This window comes from Tamandua tetradactyla, chromosome 2 (assembly GCF_023851605.1).
Source record: "Tamandua tetradactyla isolate mTamTet1 chromosome 2, mTamTet1.pri, whole genome shotgun sequence".
NCBI lineage: Eukaryota > Metazoa > Chordata > Mammalia > Pilosa > Myrmecophagidae > Tamandua > Tamandua tetradactyla.
The window spans coordinates 51737852-51748558 of record NC_135328.1 but is presented as its reverse complement, the minus strand read 5'-3'; the positions used below and the strand labels follow the sequence as shown (position 1 = coordinate 51748558).

Here is a 10707-nt window from a genome sequence, read left to right as displayed (position 1 = left end):
TCAGGGATACCTACTGTTAATGTTTCAGTGAATAACAACTTCCCTGTCCTTTTCTATGTATTTTTTTGCATGTGAATGTTTTTTTTTAAGTAAAATTGTTATTATTATTATTTTTTACTGTGGACACCATTTTGTAACTTAGAATCTAGATTTTCAAACCAAGGTTTAAATACCTGTGTTTTCTCAAATGGGGTCTCTTCTCTTGGGAGAGGAACTGGAGGACCCAGATTAGGGCCTGGGCCACCTTATCCTGATTGTCAATATCTATAACCAGGATGGTAACTAACCCTTCACGAAAGAAGACCTTCCTTCAATTGCCAAATGCTTTTTGTCCCAGCCTTTTTAAGATATTCTGGGACATGTGGGGATGGCAGGAGGAAAGCGAACTATTTGGGTTCCCTAAGTAAGGGAGGTAGAACCAGGGCATATTATACATTTGCTGAGGGCAAGGACGTGTGCCAGGTACCGGGGTAAGCTCTCTCACAGAATCCCTTCACCATCTGTGACGCAGGGCCTACAGGGGAACCAAGGCCCAGAGAGGTGAAATCACCTGCCCAAGGTCACTCTGTTAGTGAGTGGAGAGCTCACGCCCTCACCTTGATCTTCACTCGTTCAAAAACAGGCACTGCCAAGAGAAACCAAGCCCAGGTGTGCAGCTTCCCATCTCTCCCCTCCCAAGAGGGTTCCCAGAGCTCAGGTCATGGCAAGGCCAGCAGACACCACCACCAGCTAGGGGCAGCCCTCCCAGCCAGGCCAGGGTGAACACCCCCCCACCATGAAGGCCCCCGGCCCTCTAATGACCAGCTGGCTCCTCATACCACCCACACTCCCAGGAAAGTGACGCTCAGGGGGAAGGCCTGCTGAATCACACAGCCTGCCTCCAGCTGAGACACCCTTCCCACATCCAGGGCGGAGGCCTGAAGACTGAGGACCCGAAGAGAGGAGGGGCCAAGACCCAAGGGCCTGAGGGCATGCAACAGCCTGCCTCAGATGAGTCCTGTGTGACTCTACCATAGGCAGGATGCCAGATATTCGGGGATGGGGAACAGTTTATGACCATGCAGGATGTGGTTACAACTTTACTCTATTTCTGAGGGTGTGTGGGGTGTGTGTCGATTTAAAGAACATCCAGTCTGCTCACATTGAGGAGGGCAGGAGGAAAGGGAACTATCTGAGCTCCCTAAGTGAGGGAGGTGGAACCAGGGCATATTATAGATTTGCTGAGGGCAAGGACATGTGCCAGGTACCGGGGTAAGCTCTCTCACAGAATCCTTTCACCATCTGCGATGCAGGGCCTACAGGGGAACCTAAATCCCTCCTCTCCCAGGGCCTTATACATATTGCCTTCCTGACTCCCTCAGGCTCTGATGTAGGAAGTATTCACAGCTCTGTTTTCCAGATGAGAAAACTTGAGGCTCAGAGAATTAAAGTGCAGAATAGGAAATAGTCTGTTCCATTCAGGTACGTCTGACTTCTCTCTGCACTCCACACCTAAGCACATCCTGAACTCTGTTCAGACCTTGACTAGGTCCAGTGGGGGCAACATGCAAGCTGTGATCCTGCCTCAAGGTGCTTCTGGTCCAGTTTAAGTGTGTGGGAGGGCATGAGAGAGACAGGGGAGTAGCCTGAATAACTGAACCCCATGTCAGGTCAGGGGTAGCCATGGTTACAGCATGGTGGGTTTACACAGAAGAGACAGATGCCAACTCCCTGCTGGAAAATGCTTCATGGAGGGGATGGCCCTTTTCAAAGGGGCACTGTGGCAGGGCTAAGGATGGACCAACGCAAGGTAACACCACTCCCCAAAAAACCAGAAAATGGACCCCAATGGTGGAAGGACCTCCATGATGTGACCAACTGTGGGGACACTGGCATATTCCCAGTCTTGTGCCAGTCTGTCACATTCCCATGACACCAGGGAGGAGAGTGATGCTCTGAGAGGTTCTGGTAACAGAGTTAAGACTGGATTCCAATGCAGGCTGGTCCTTGTATTACCCATTTTCTCGCCTCACTTTTGTCACCAACTTGCAGAGTGAATCTGAACTAGTCACTGTCTTTCTCTGAAGGGGTATTGAGGAAATGAGGAAAGAAGGTACATGCACCAAATCCAGGACGTTAGTCCCCAGAGGTGTCAGGGAAGAGAGGCGCTGCCCCACGACCAGTCCCCTAATAGGGGACGGCTAGGTAGTCAGAGCAGGCAGCTTGCTGAGGAAGAGGGCAGGAAGCCAACAGAGGTGATAAGCACCAATCAGCTGGAGATCCGGTTGTATGACCTTGGGCCTCCTCACTGGCTCTCGGCCCCTGTTTCTTCATATATAAAAAGGGGACAATACTTCACAGAGCTGCTATGAAGAGTCAGTGAAATATAATGCTTTTAAAGTGCTTAGTGCAAAGTGGGGTAGGCAGTCCGTTTTAGCTGGTACATCATTCATCCTCAACCTCCTGGATCCTCAATCACCTAGATGAGAACAGATGCTCCTTGAGGACAAAAATCTTCTGCACACAGTAAGGTCTCAAGAAATCCAGAGGTTCTCCAAGACAGCACCTGAAAGGGGAACAGGGTGGGAATGGGGTGCAGTGAAAGGCAGTGGCCTCAGAATTTGGTGGGGAGGAGGGAAACAGAAGCTGAGTTTCAGGAGGTCTGAGGGAGGGGGAATGGAGAAGAGGAAAGAAGCTGAAGCCAGTGAGGCTTTAGACCCCTCCCTGTTCCTGCACAATCATGGGGATCTTGGAGAAGGAACTGATTTCCCTACAGGTGGGGAGATCCAGTCAATTCTTCTCTGCAGACCTAGCAGGCAATGTAAAGAGCTACCCCAGGAGCTTGAAGACTCAAAATGACTAAATGCTACAGTTAGAACAGTTCCCCATTTAGACACTGATGAATGTGTGCCAAGCACAGAATTCTCAACAAGGCTGGAGGTACCCATGGTTTTACAGATTGGAAAATTGAGGCTGAGAGAAAGGTCATGTGCTCAACTTCACATAACCTCTAAGTGATAGTGGCAGTCTTTAAACCCAGATCTGCTGTGGACTATAGACAGTAGCAACTCTAGGGCGAGTGGAGCGGGCATTCAGATGGAGCAGACCCCCACTTCCACAGCCATCCCTTGGGGTCCACCTGGTCAGAAAAGCACAGGAAGGGAAAAGGGGCAGATTCAAAGATGTAGGCACCTTTTCTCCAAGTTATGGAAATACCCTTTTCACTAATTTTCCTGCTGGCAGAGCATTTGTCCCCTCCTTGCACTTTGCATCCAATAACTGGCTTTCCTTCCTAGAGGTGTGATATGGCTTCCCAACCAGGGCTTCAGTTTCCACATCTAGTAGGGAGCAAATAATCAGTTATATATATGCCCACATTTTAAAGGGGTGGGCCAAAGTACCAAGGAATGGGTGGCTCCAGGCCTCTGCCCAACTTAGACTCCTCTCTTCCCAAGAATTTGCAGCCTTCCCCCTGTCAGGCTGCAGGGCTCTCATTGCAAAGCCACCACCACCATCTGACAGCCCTTGTCTTGACTGTTCCTGCCTACAGCCCAGCAGAGATGGTAACAGATGCCCCAACTAGCTCTGAGGATGATCACAACCATAAAAACGTGGTTTCCCAAACTGTCTGTGTGTGGGACCTTGGGCAGGTGGAGAGCTAGCCCTGCACAGAGGCGAGGACACGAGCTTAGAAGCAGAAGGATGACCTTGGCTCTGCCCCTAACTAACAAAGTTACACTAGACAGGTGACTTCACCTCTGAGCCTTAGTTCTACCGTCTGTGGAATGGGGCTAAGGATAGGCATTACATCAGGTACTGTTGAAAGGATGGGACCTGAAATATTCAACACAAACCACAAGCCAGGCTATCCTCTGCCCACATGCTCTGAAATGGTCCCTGTCCTACAGCGTTCCCAGTCCCTTCACCCCTACTCCTCCATGGCCTCTTGGCTACTGTGCTTTACTGGGATATAGCTAAGGGTCCCCACTTCCCTGTAGGTATTAATCCCTGACCTCTAGGAGGGGCAGCCCAGTCTTCAGCTGAAACTGATGCATCTTTTTGGGGAGGAGAAATAGCTAGATCAAAGCCTAGAGGAAAGAAAGATACATAGCCTTTTTTGTCTGGGCTGGGTGGGAGCGAGTAGGCAGAGGAGAGCAAAACAGATGCTGTCCTGGCCCTCCTGGAGTTTTCCAATAGACATTTGCTGATTGAATGAAAAGTGTGCACAATCAGAGCGTTTAAGGAGTCCAAAAGAAGGAAAACCTGTAGTGCTCAAAGATACCTGGGGAAGAGACAGAGTTAGGTAGGGTCTGGCACACAGTAGGTGGGCAATGGTACTTTAAAGGGACCGCTAGAATACAAAGCCTTTTCAATGGAATGAAGTAACTCTGTATGTATTGCCTTTTGGAAAAAAGAGGGATCCAGAATAAAAAAAGTGGGTTCCAGCTCCATTTTGATAAACTCTTTACCCACATTCTCTGTACTATTAGCGGCTCTCTCATGGATGGAAGAAGTTAGAAATTTAAAAAGGAAACTTTTATTTTCTAAGTCTTACATTTCTGTGATGACTGAATTTTTTACCAGCATGCATTGCCACTGTGATTAAAAAATAGTAAAGTGGGCGGGCAATGGTGGCTTAGTAGGAGAGTTCTCACCTGCCATGCTGGAGACCTGATTCGATTCCCAGTGCCTGCCTACGCAAAAAAAAAAAAAAAAAAGTAAAGAAATTTACAATATATAGCACCTCAAAAGAAAAAATAAAGTAGCCTTTGGATATAAGGATCTTTGTAGCTTGTCTGCAGCGGAATACTTGCTAGTGCTATCAGTGATGATGCATATCATATGAGTATTGCTGGGCCTAGCTCAGTTCCATAAGCTCTTACTCCACCTTCTATATCCCTGACTCTGCATGAGAGAACTGGGATGCTTTCAGGAGGGCAATAGGGAGTTGGGTCAAGTCAGGTCCCTGCCCCAAGAGATGGAGAATTTGGAAAGGATCCTGAATAAAAGACATAGCTTAAAGGGCTTGAAACTAGGATGGCTGAGTAAAGACAAAAAAAGCTATGCATCTTTTCTTTCCTCAGGGCTTTGATCTAGCTATTTCTCCTCCCCAAAAAGACGCACCAGTTTCAGCTGAAGACTGGGCTGGGCCCCCCTAGAGGTCAGGTGAAGTGGGGACCCCTCAGCTATACCCCAGTAAAGCACAGCAGCCAAGAGGCCATGGACGAGTGGGGGTGAAAGGATTGGGAGCGCTGTAGGACAGGGACTATTTCAGAGTCATCCCAGTTTCCTCAGGCAGAGTCAGGAATATAGAAGGTGGAGTAAATTGGGATTACGGAACTGAGCTAGGCCCAGGAAAGAGAGGTAGAAGGGAGGAGGGTAATTGTCTGGGAAAGTTCTAGGACAATGATTCAGTTATAGCAATGTTCAACACAGTATCATTCATATCCAAGGAAAATTGGAAACAACCCAAACACCCATTATTGGGTGATTAAGTACTTACTAAACGATCACATAATGAAATACTATGCAATAATGAAAACATGTTAGCACAAAACACTTGATGACATGACAAAAATGTTCAAAGTATGTTGAATGCAAGATGGAGTTAACCAGGAATACATTACTATAACACCACAATTCTAGGGGTAAAGAATTGGGGAAGAGGTAAGAGTTAAATGGAGTTTTGTGGGTTTTGTCTTTGGCATGAGTGTGTCTGTTATTTTTCTCTGTGGAGCAATGAAAAGTGTCTAAAATTGAGAGTGATGCTGATTATGTAATTAAGTGAGGATACTGTGAAACACTTTATTTTGGATAGAATATATGCTATATAAATAAATCTCAACAAAATCTTCAGATTCAAAATAAATAAAGATTCAAGTGCAAGAGAAAATGTGGAGAGAGAGGTACATCTATTCAATATTGGTAGAGTAGAAGAATGAGGCAGCCCCTCCGGAGGATAATGTAGTGGCTCCATAGGAGGCGAAATATAGGGTCACCATATGGGTAGGCAATTCCGTTATTGGGAATATACTCAAAAAGACTGAAAGCAGGGACTCAAATACACATTTGCACACTGATGTTTATGGCGACATTATTCATGATACTCCAATGGATGGAGGTGGCTGAAAGGTACATTTACTGAGAAACAGAAGGGTAAATTATGATGCATACATGTGATGGAATATTGTGCAGCTACAGAAAGGAAGTCATGAGGCATGCAACGAGGTAAATGAACAATGAGGATATTATGTTGAACAAAATAAGCCAGAAACAAAAGAACAAATATTGTATGGTCTTTTTTATAAAATACTTATAAGAAAATGGGGACCTACATGGTAAACTCTTATAGTAGTCACATTTATTCCTGAGCTTTAAGTGCTATTTCTAAATTCTAAGATGCTGTGCAATATGTATATAACCTGGTATTCTCCTGGAATTTTGAGTACCTGTGCGACACGTAAGACTCAGAGTTGGAGTTCTGAAACTCTGAAAGAAAGCTTTCCTACACACAGCAACTGTGAAAGAAGCCAAAAAGGAGATCAGCCTTCAATTAGAGATAAAAATGAAGCTAATCTGGTTGGGATGAAGGTAAATCAGATTACAGGGTAATGGATATTATCTGTATTGCAGGACTTCACCTACTGTATGAGACCAAAGGAAGAGAGGTTTATTTTGTTCAAAACCTAAATTTTCTGTGGTACACAATCTAACTTGACCTGTCTAGCCAGTTCAGTTAACCTAAACACACAGAGCCTAGAACTGGGAACAAGATCTTGCAATTCTGCATAGCTTAATGTAATACCCAGAGACATTCCAGAGTATGTTGGGCAAATAATTAAAAAGTATTGGCGAAGTCCCTTGAACTAGAGTAAAAATATGGAACTATTAAACTTTCCCACCTGGGAAATCCCTGATACTCTCTCAAACATTAGGGACTCCCAAGTTAATAGAATAAGCTCTTGATCTTGACCCTTGCTCTTATAAAACTCATTTCTGTAATGGAGACGCTAAGCCTACCTATAATTATGCCTAAGAGTTCCAGTTCTTTTGTTGCTCAGATATGGCCTCTCTCTCTCTAAGCCCAACTCTGCAAGAAAAATCATTACCCTTCTCGCTACATGGGACATGACATCCAGGGATGAGCCTGGGCCTGGCACTGTGGGATCAGCAATGCCTACTTACCAAAGGGGGAAAAGAAATGTAACAAAATAAGGTACTATCGGTGGCTAAGAGATTTCAGATAGAGTCAAAGACTATCCTAGAGGTTACTCTTATGCAAGCTTCAGCTAGATATCGCTAATTGCCATGGTACACCAAGCCCCAACCAACAGTATTCCTGTAAACCCTAAAGTATACCCTGGGCTCTGGGACTCTAAAAATTTCACTCACTAAGTTTATTTTTCAGAAACCTATAGGCAAGCTTCAGGTGGTTCCTGAGCCAGATAAGCCCTGAAACCCAGAGTTTCAAGTATCTCCAACAGCATCAACCAGTTGCATCCCCAAATCCCATAATGTTGATACCCTTTTTCAACATCAAAAAGTTAGAATGGTCATTGCTCCAATATCCCTAAAGAATGGGAGAAGGAGGAGTTGTATCAGAGAAGATAGGATTTAACAAATGCGTATGCCTAAGAATCATTTTTTTATATTTGTTTTTAGTCTCCAGTGTCTTGGAAGCAGCTAGAACAAAATACCTCAAATTGTGGAACTGTAACCCACACCATACTTTGAAATTTGTTCTATAACTACTAGTTAAAATGCACTTTTTTTTGGTATACAAAAAACTTTTTTGTATATATTATATTTCACAATAAAATATGTTTAATAAAAAGAGTTAACTGTGGTAGAGTAACCTTTTTGTCGCAAATAACAACACAAACACACGTACTGGAAAGTCTTGGTAGTGAGATTTGGCTGCTTTTTATAAATCTTTTTCACCCCAAACTTACCTTTATTTTTTGTAATAAGCATGTGTTTCTCAGGCAATTCAGAAAAAAATATTTTTTAAAATCACTATTTCAAAAGATCCAGAATAGGTACTAAGGTACCAGTCTTGCCGCGCTGCTCACTGGCTCTGTGTCGCAGCTCGCCAAGCAATCGCCCCACATCTTCCGGCCAAGGTATCAACAGACCTCACCAAAATGTCATCACAAATGGAATGCACCATGGAAACTATGATGTTTACATTTCACACATTTGCAAGGGATAAAGGCTACTTAACAAAGGAGGACCTGAGAGTACTCATGGAAAAGGAATTTCCTGAATTTTTGGAAAATGAAAAAGACCTTCTGGCTGTGGACAAAATAACAAAAGATCTGGACCAGTGTTGAGATGGCAAAGTGGGCTTCCAGAGCTTCTTTTCGCTAACTGTTGGGTTCACCATCATGCGCAATGACTAATTTATAGTACACATAAAGTAGAAGGGAAAGAAGTAGGTAGAACTAAAGAATTAATTCCCCCCACCCTCATAAGAATTATCCCAAGAGTCGCTTAAGGAATCTGCCCCCTAGCTTCCCTTTGCATAAACAAGGATTTTAAAACAGGTCGGGTCTTTAGAAAATGTACAAATAAAATCCAATTCCCATTTGACAAGCAGTGGAAGAAAAGTCAATTAAATGCCAGATAAGCTTTTAATTTTTATATTGTTTGTATCCTCTTGCCTTCAATAAACCAGTTGCTTTTTAATATCTAAGAAAAAAAAAAAAAAAAAAGATCCAGAATAGCTAAAACAATTTTGGAAGAGCAAGGTGGGAAGAGACACCTACTTTCCATTGAGGCTTAATATAAAGCTATAGGAATTCAGACAATGTGGTACTGTCATAGGGATAAATGGGTGGAGCCCAAAAACAAACCCTTACATTTCTGGAAACTTACTACATGACAATGTTGGTTTTGCAGGTCAGGGGGAAAGAACGAGTTTCCATATATGGTGCTGGCTCTCAACTACGCACATGAAAAAAACAAAAAAATAAATTCCTTATGAATTAAAGACCTAAGGCAAAAACTTGAACACGTTTAAAGAAATCTCTCTAAGAGACTACCTTAATGTCTTTAAGATAGGGAAAGATTTCTTACCTCCAAAAGTACAATCCTGTACAGGAAAAGATTGCTATATTAACCATACTAAAGTTAAAATATCATCTCAAATCAAAGGACAAGATAGGGAAGTGAAAAGAAGCCACAGGCTGGGAAGTGATGTTTGCAATATGTAGAATCACCAAATAATTAGTATCTGAATAAATAAAGAACTCCTACAAATATAAGAGAAAACAATTAAAAAGAAAAATGGCAAAATATACAAATAGGCAATTCACACATACAAAAATGCAAATGGGAACTAACATATAAAGTAATTCTTAATCTGATTACTAATTACGAATGTGTAACTTTTAAAATTTCAAATTGAAAAAATCAGATGCCATTTCATCCCTATTTATGGGCAAAAATGTTCAATTCTTGGATGAGGAGTTAAGATGCACACACCCTATGACCAGCAATTTCTTTCACGGTATACAGTTTAGAGTCTCTTTTCACATACATGAGAAATCATGGACAAGAATGATCACTGAAGCGCTAGCTGTTTATAATAGCAAAAAATTGGAAGCAACCTAAGTATCCGTCTGCAAGACAAAGGATAAATAAACTGTTCTGTTCATACAATAGAATACTTTAAAGCAATTAAAGTTAATGCACTACAGCTACATGAATTAACGTGGCTACACCTCAAAAACAATGCTCAAACAAAAATCAAGATGTAGAATGAGACACACATTATATAAGATCTTCTATAAGGTTTATATCCACATGTAGCAGAGGCATAAGAACATGCATGGAAACACCAAAATCAAGATAGTAATTTCCTGAGTAAAAAATATGGATAAAAATAAATAAATAATGGGGGGACAAAGGGTAAAATAAATTAGGTAGATGGAAACACTAGTGGTCAATGAGAGGGAGGGGTAAAGTTTACAGTATGTATGAGTTTTTTTCTTTTTTCTTTTTACTTTTCTGGAGTGATGCAAATGTTCTAAAAAACTATCATGGTGATGAAAACACAACTATGTGATAATGTTGTGAGCCACTAATTGTACAGAATGTATAGAATGTATGTGTGTGAAGATTTCTCAATTAAAAAAATGGTTAAAAAAAAGTAATTTCCTCTAGGGAGGGAAGGAAATGGGATTGGGGAGGATGCTTCAACTATATATGAAACATTTTATTTATATATTTACATATATATTTATATGAGCGTGTGTATCTGAAGCAACGGCAAAACATCAAAATCTGACAAAGTGAAGTCATAATACAACCTCATAGGTTGTATTAGGTAGCCAAAAAGACATCTGAAACATATTATGCAAAAATAAATGCTGAGGGTGGGCCATGGTGGCTCAGCAGGCAGAGTTCTCGCCTGCCATGCCAGAGACCCAGGTTTGATTTCCGGTGCCTGCCCATGCAAAAAAAAGATGCTGAGCCATATAGCAGTATGTTAAACATATGATCCCATTCTTATTTAAAAAATCATATCACTAACAAACTTATTTCTATACATATAGACAAATCTTGGAAGGGTATACATAGAACCATGTGTGGTTAGGTTTGAGGGTGGTTAAGATTTTAGAGGGCTGTCTATGTTAAACAATCTTCTCTTATTTTTTTTGTGGTTTCTAAGGATTATAAAATGACTTATAAGAAGTACCTGTCAACCACTATGTTAGCCCACTC

General features: G+C 42.3%; 1 protein-coding gene and 1 pseudogene across 6 annotated transcripts in view; one reads left to right on the top strand and one right to left on the bottom strand.

The window, feature by feature from the left end:
- Window positions 1-10707, bottom strand: part of LRRC8A (leucine rich repeat containing 8 VRAC subunit A) — a 29699-nt gene that overhangs the window by 9454 nt on the left and 9538 nt on the right. The window contains exon 3 of one of the 6 annotated variants that reach the window (XM_077146778.1): window positions 4635-4673. The exons of 4 other annotated variants lie outside the window; for them this stretch is intronic. The gene's annotated coding sequence lies outside the window, so the exon portion shown is untranslated. Of the gene's footprint in view, window positions 1-2458; window positions 2546-4634; window positions 4674-10707 lie in introns of all 6 variants that reach the window. One more of the 6 variants, XM_077146774.1, reaches the window with a different exon arrangement.
- Window positions 8124-8417, top strand: LOC143671741 (protein S100-A10 pseudogene; annotated as a pseudogene).